We start from the raw sequence: 7,946 nt of genomic DNA on the forward strand, positions 1-7,946 counted from the left end.
TGGGGGTAAGCAAACCCCCTCTAATAACCGGCTGAATGGAGGGGCCTTGGTTGTTGATCGGAATATAGTTGCTCTTAGCAGGCTGGCGCTTATGGAGAATAACCAAATTCAACCCAACAATCTCCAGGGTTTTTTGACAGACCCCCACTTTACCTCAGCAGCCAGTCTCCTTGTTAACAATGATACAAGGCTGTTTTCTTGTGCAGAGGATGTACCCCCCCTTCAGCCATTGTCAGCGACTGGATCCTTGAGAACTACTTTGCTGCACGTGGAATGTGGCTGGCTGGCTCTCTAAGTCAGATGACAGCGCTGTGGCCCAATTCATCTCCAGTTTGAACATCCTCCTCTTACAAGAGACCTGGGCAATGAGGGATATTGTCCTGGAATGTTTTCGGTTAGTTTGTAATCCAGCCACCCCGAGTGAAAAAGGGGGATGGGCGAAAGGAGGTTTGGCAGTTTTGGTAGCCTCTCCTTACATCTTACACTGACCCCCCTACCCTCTCCTGCCCCTTGGGTGTTGGTGGTTCTCCTGCAGTTTGGGCCTTTTCAGGTACTGCTGTTTAATGTTTATTCTCCTTCTCAGCAGAGATACTCACATACAAGATCTATCTGGCATAACCTGCAAATGTACATAGAGGCTTGCGTTGAAATGTATCCCAGGGCCTCTTTACTTTTGGGAGGTGATTTTAATGCTAGGTTGGGCCAAGATGGTGTTACATTATACCATTATTTTAAGCAGGTCCAACCAGAGGAATGTGGGCTATCTGTGCTTCCCTCGCGACTCGCTAAGGATAGGGTTTGTATCCTGGCCGGTCTATGCCTTGTCCAGCTGGCAACCTGCCTTGATTTAAACATTTTGAATGGTACAGTTCCTGGGGATTGTCCTGCAGAATTTACCTTTGGGGCAGGCTGGGGTCTCTCTACTATTGGCTTTCTTCCCGTGATTTGGTACCATATGTGCAGCAGTTATCAGTACTTCCATACCCCGACAGTGATCATTTTCCTATTTTGTTAAGGACTAAGATCCCTTCTGGGAACATTCAATCTTGGGAGTGTCCCCGTACCAACTGTACTCCAGCTTTGGGTGGGATTTGGGTGAACTGGAATTCTAGATGGGCTGTTTCGCTTCATATCCTATTAAATACAAAGGAGATGAGGTGTAGTCGGGAAAAGCTTTTAGATGAAGCTGGCGGCTCTGGAGTTTTAGATAACTATCATCATTTGATACAACGTATCCAGGAGCATTTTCATCAGGGCAGCTTAGGGAGCTCCTCTCTTAAAACCAGGTCCAGAGAGTGGTTCGACCATGATTGCTGAGTGGCTAGAAAGGACCTGGTTACAGCTTTTAGAGCTTTTCAGCAGGACCCTAGGATGACATCCAAGGCCAACTTGCTGGCTGAGAAGAGGCAGTATCAAGGCCTTCTAAAGGAAAAGAAAGCATTGGCCTTAAGATCCCTGTGGAAGGACCTCTTTGAGGCAGTTAAAGGTGCCAATGACTAAGTTTTGGTGCTTAGTGAATGTACAGTGGCACACTCATCCTCTCAATGCCAGCTGTGCAGTACCTATGAACAACTGGGTGACTCACTTTAGTGATCTTGGGGAGTTCCCTTCAGCTTCTGGGAAGTTGGACTTTAGCTCTGTTCCGGAATGGCCTCCAGTTACGGTATTGGAGGTGGAAAAATTAATAGGTGAAATGAAAACTGGTAAGGCCCCAGGATTTGATGTTATTAACCCTGAGGCTATCCAATTGGATATTGAATGGTGGGCCCCTGTGCTGGCCAGGCTTTTCACCTATATAGACTCCACTGGACAAATTCCAAAAGAGTGGAGTATGGCTGTTATAGTGCCAATTTACAAGAAAGGGGAAAGAAATCTCCCCTCTATAGGCCTATTTCACTGTTAAGTGTAGTCAACAAGCTGTATGCCAGGCACCTCTTAGCCAAACTTCATGCCTGGATGGAGGATGAGAGTGTTTTGGGGGATGAGCAGGCCGGGTTTAGAACTGGACGATCTACCATTGATCAGGTCTTTATCCTCTGTCATCTGATCAGAAAATATGGAGATAAGCCTGGGTCGGCTTTGTATGTGGCCTTCATTTATTTTAAATCGGCATTCAACTCTATATCTAGAGGATTGCTTTGGAAGAAGCTAGCCCAAACAAATATTGACAAACGGCTTCTTTTTTTAATGCAACAGCTTCATGCAGGCTCGAACATCAGGGTTAGATGTCACCCTAAAGGTGAGCTTTCACAACCTATACCTACCTATAAAGGAGTGAGGCAAGGATGTATCCTTGCCCCCTCGCTATTTATGCTAAATCATTGTAAACCGCTTAGAGAGCTCCAGCTATAGAGCGGTATATAAATGTAAGTGCTATTGCTATTGCTATTGCTATTGCTATTTAATTTATATCTCAATGACTTGGCCCCTTGTTTAACCAATTCCAGCCTACATTCACCATCTGCAGCAGATGTGTGCATTCCTCTTCTTCTTTATGCAGACGATGCTGCTATTTTAGCTAGGACTCCAGTGGGCCTGAGGCGAGCATTGAAAAGATTGGCCCTCTACTGTAGAGCCAATCATCTTTTGATCGATTACTCGAAATCCAAAGTAATGATTTTTGCAAGGAGACCTAGGCAGTTAAGATGGTCGATTGAGGAACAACAGTTAGAACAGGTCTATACATATAGATATCTAGGTGTGATCCTGCAAGCAAGGGGTTCATGGAGGGCACATATAGATCAAGTTATTCTTATGACACGGAGAAGTTCTCTGGCTATCCAGAGATTTTTCTGTTCTAAAGGAGGTGAGATTATTTTGGCTGCCTTGAAATTATTTGCAGCCAAAGTTAGGAGCCAGCTTTTATATGGGGTGCAACTTGGTCCTTTTCATTCATACAAGTCTATGGATGTGGTTCAAAATGACTTCCTTAGGGCTCTACTTAGAGTACCTAGATGCATCCCCAATGTATTATTAAGGTCTGAGTTGGGTGTTCTGAAGATCAAGGTCTGGGCCTGGTTGTCCATTTTGACCTATTGGCTCAAAGTTAGATTCCCCGCCCCCGCGGATGGATTTCTCTTATCTTGGCTGATGTATTCCAGCCCACTTGGGCCCAGGCTATTCAGGACGAAATTGTGTCCTTGGGTCTGTCTATGGACTACCTGGTCCTGTTAAGTCACGACCAGGCTAGGCTGATCCTGAAACAAAGACTCTTGGACTCTGAAATCCAACAAGAATTCTCCTGAATCCCTGATTGTACTAAAAAGAGGCTGGGTTTGAGCAGTTCTAGTTGGGGCTCTGCTGCTTATTTGAATGCCTTCAGCATGACATGTTACTAGAGGGCCTTTTTCAGAACAAGACATGATATGTTACCTTCAGCTGTGCTCTTGGGGAGGTTTCTGGGGATTCCTAGGGCGGATAGATTATGTCCATGTAGTATGGGGGAAGTTGAATCCATTCAACATGTTTTGTTGCGCTGTCCTTTATATAGAGATTTAAGATGTTCCTTATTAACTCCTCTTCTGACACCCTTCCCATGTTGTTCAGGAGATTTTTATGTTTCCTGTCTTCTTGTGGATAGAACTTTAGATGTCACCTTTAAGGTGGCCAAATTGGATTGTTTTTAATGTTGTTTTAGAATATTGTTTTTTAAAAATTTAAATTGTGTTTAAATTTCTTGTTTTTGTTTTTAACTAATGTTTTAATGTTTTATCTTGTTGTAAACCTGGATTTTGTAAACCTGTAAAATTGGATTTGGGGCACACTAAACTGCTTTGGGGTCTCTTCAATGGTTGCTCAAAGGAAATACCTACCAGTTCTGTGCACTTGGGGTTCTCACCTGAATTGTTTTCAGTTGGTTTCCCCCGCTCTCTCCTCTCCACCCACTTTACACCTTTCCTGCCCAAAATGAGAAGAGTGTAGAGCTCTACCAAATGCAGCTAGCTTGACAGGCCTTGCTGCCAAAATGTTGCATCTGATCCAGCCAGACATAACGACCCATATAATGTACATCACAAAGGTTTACACTAGCGACATCCTTGGAACCCAAATATCCTGAGCTGAGCTTTTGCTTTTAATAAGTAAGTAATTCATAGGGGCCTTCCTCACAATCAAGCATGAGGGCAGCCATGGAGGTGGGGAGAAAGCCTGGGAAAGCTTACCTCCCCCGCAGACTATTATCCTGTTGGTGCTGGGCATGTGGATCGCATGCCCAGATGCTCCACTGCTGCCCCTGGCAGTGCAAAGGTACGGGGGCAGGGCTGTGTCATCCCAGCCCCTGGAAATCCCACAATGCACTTTGCCAGATCCTGGCAGTTCTCACTCACAGCCTAACCAGCCTGGACATCCCTAGCCTGGATTAGGCTGTGCGCAGGGGCAGAGCCACCATTGGGCAAACGGATTCAAAGAACCTGGGCTGCCACCCCCAAGGGCTGTGCCTCACAGTCCCTGACACTCCCCCTACATCTGACATCAGACACGGGGGGCGGGGTGTTATTTCACTCCCAAATGGGGCCTCCAAAGGCATTTAGGTCCAGGCTCCAAAACTACCTAGGTGAACCTCTGTGTACACTTAATAGAAACTGCTGGGCTCACCCTCACACACCAGCCGCACACATGGCGTGGCTAGAATTCTTGAAGTTTTTGGTGCCGTGGGGTGGGGTGGCGGCAGGAGCACCCCCTGGAACTTTTTAGGCCACGGACTGGGAGCAAGAGTGCCTCTGGCTCTTTTCAACAGCTGTGGCACAAGACAAGAAGGGCACGGAAGGGAATGGGGAGGGGGGTGAGGTGAAGAAGGGAAGGTGGAAATCTGCCTAGGGAATCTAGGCAGCCACTCTGCCCACTCTCCTCGCTCCATTTCATTGCGGTTTTCTTGTGCAAAGCCTTCCATGAAGCCTTCCCAGTCCCCATCTTCCTCCACATGCGGTGGCTGCCATGAGGATTGTGGCGGGAAATATTATTAGCTATATACTCGCAGCCCCAGATGAGGACAAGGGAGAGAACGGGAGGAGGGGAGAAGTACTACTTTTAGGTTTTGCCAAATGCTTGCTGGTCCGTCCTCCCTCTCCTCTCCTCTCCTCTTCCATCCTGTCCCTCATGCCTCATACTCTCTTTTTTGGATGGGTGCGGGTGGGAAAGATGTAATCACCTGCCCTGCACCATGGAATGCAGAGGCAGGTATAGAAGGCAGAAGCAGCTGCTCAGCAGACGGAAGCAGCTGATCAGGGGTCAGAAGCACAGCAGACTTCTTAGCTCGCAGCTTGCCCGGGGCTGGACAAGCAGGAAAATAAGAGAGGGCAACTCGTGGGCAAGGGGGGGGGACTGGCCTTTGGGGCCCCTCAGACACTGTGAGCCAGGGGACATTTGTCCCCCCTTGTCCAATGGATGCCACACCCATGCTAGAGAGGAAGCTGCTATTTCTGCTTTGAACCCCAAACTAGACAATGACACATTTAACACGTGATCTGCTGTGCCCCTTACAGTAGCTGCCCACCACCGCATTACAGAAGCAGAGTGCGGAATTTTTTTTTGCCATCTCATCATTTATGATGGTGAGATTTCCATTGGAGTACAAGAGGTTTTCCTCTTGTTGTTTGGAAGTGATTTTATTAGGAGAAGGGAATTGTAATCCTTGAGGTGCTGAGCAGCAGCAGCAGAATTCCAATAATGCTATCCAATTTTTTTGCCTACTTTTTTCTACCCAGTTTCCAAGCAGGGTAACTTTGGTGTTCAGCCCTGCACTCTCTCACAAAGGGAATATTTTACATTTAACTTGGTAAGGTTGTTCAGTTAAAGCAACAGCAAACAGATCAAGTGAATGTCGATACCTCTTTAACAGCAGCTTGTAGGCTGTGATTTACATTTCTGAGGTTTCTCATGCCCAGCTCACTTTCCGATTTCATAACAATTCTTTCCAAACGCAGCTCATTTGATAAGCATTTGTTGTGTTTCTTCAGTTCTTCACACTCCTGATAACAAAAATATTGTCCTTAATCGTATTCTGACAGTTCAGATTCACATAACTTACTTTATTTTATGTTTATATTTATTTTCCACTCTTCCTCCAAAAAGTTCAGAGCAGTGTACATGGTTATTTTTTAAATCTTCACAACAACCTTGTGAGATAGGTTAAACCAAGAAACAAGGGACTGGTCCAAAGTCACTCAGTGAGCTTCATGGCAGAATGGGGTTTTGAACCCAGATCTCCCTCATCCTACTCCAACATGCTAACCAGTACATCACACCACAGTGCAGTCATTTCTGTAAATGCAACTGTTTTGGAAATTGTAGATCTCTTTACTTAATGCCCCTGTCATGGGAGGGGAAGTACAACATAGTTTTGTTTTGTTTTGAACAACTTTCATCTGTCTTTGCATATACAACACAAAGAGTCTTACAACAAAAAACAAGAGAAGAAAAACAATTTAAAATTAACTAGTTAAACAGCAAGACAAAGCAACATTAACACACCCAGAGCAAATAAATAAAATAATAATTATGAAATAGTGGGTGGGAGACAGTAGAGATGTCCAGCCCCTGTTGCAGGGAAAGGGAGAGAGGAAGCAGAGGGGAAGCACCCTGCCTGCCTTTCAGCTCATCCGCACTGCCTCTCTGCCCACCAGAGCATGCCTCCAGTCTCTCCACCAGAACACATCTCCCTTCCACTCTCCACTTGCTCTTTTGGAAGGAAGAGGAACATGAAGACAGAGGAGTGAGTCACTGTAGCACTGATGGTGGTGGCAGTGGGCAAGTGCGACACCTATGTTGAGTATATCCTGTATGAGGAGAGGAGAGGAGGCATGCCCAGTCATGGGGAGAGAGAAAGAAAAAGAGGAGAGGAGGCATGCCCTGGACGTTTTTTACACGGGGCTTTTAAACTTTAACTTGCATCTCCTCTGGAATGGAGGTGTGCATGCACATATCAGCCAGATTACCCCAAAGTATCAACTCGCACACAATCCGGGTTTTTCACTGCATGTCAGAGTGTAGCCCGGTTTATATCCAGGGTTAGAAAAATCCACTTTATGCATTGGTTTTTTGGGACAACTTTGAGTTCACAGTGAAGCCTCCCAGTAAACTCTCAGTAAAGCCTGCTGTGTGTAAAAGTCCCTGGAGGTGAGGAGAAAGAGAGAGGAAAGGAAGCAGGACTATTCCCAGATGGCAAATTTACTTGGAAGTTCCCCCAACAGTGTGTTCACACATCAAGGGGTTGGGATTTATTTCAAAGTCACTGCAAGGTATCAGGGAGCACTCCATACATGATTCAGATTTTTCCCTGTGCTTTGGAGCTTAGCCCAAATTATACCCATGCTAAGAAGTTCCACTTTCTACAGCGGCTTTTTGGGATACTTTGAAGTAGCCCGACATTTCTTTTGAGATGAATGGAGGTGCCATAGTGATAAAGCAGTGACTTTTTTCTTTGCTTTTTATTTTTATTGTGATGGGTGATCTTGTGGGACACCAGTACTGGGACACCAGTTAGACCACTGTCTTTGCCAAGTCAGTGGTCAGTGGCAGCGTGAACAGGAGGTAATGGTGGGCCGGCCTGACCACTGGGAGGAGGCAGGCAGCTGTGGGCCAGGCCAACCCAGCCACTGGAAGGAGGTGGCCACGACCAGGAGTGGGCAGGAGGTGGCTACTTTTTGGCCAGCCCGCAAGCCAGAAACCTGGGCATGCCAGCAAGTTTGGGGGGGGGCGGGGGGACAGTGGCAGTGGGTGGGCCAGTCAGAGGTGGAGATGAGTGCCTGGCCCGAGGTGCAGATGCTCTGCGCCTGGCCCAGTTAGTTGTTATTATTTCGGCTTGGGGCTGTGGCTTCTATGCAGCTTCTATGTGACTAATGATTAATCACGTAATTCTGCAATGAAGCCTGCCATCTGGAAAAGCCCCAGGAGAGGAAGAGGGAGAGGGGAGAAGGGAAAATGCAGAATTTGTACCCCAGCAGGAAGGG

The sequence above is a fragment of the Hemicordylus capensis genome, chromosome 1 (genome assembly GCF_027244095.1).
Source record: "Hemicordylus capensis ecotype Gifberg chromosome 1, rHemCap1.1.pri, whole genome shotgun sequence".
NCBI classification, from domain to species: Eukaryota; Metazoa; Chordata; class Lepidosauria; order Squamata; family Cordylidae; genus Hemicordylus; species Hemicordylus capensis.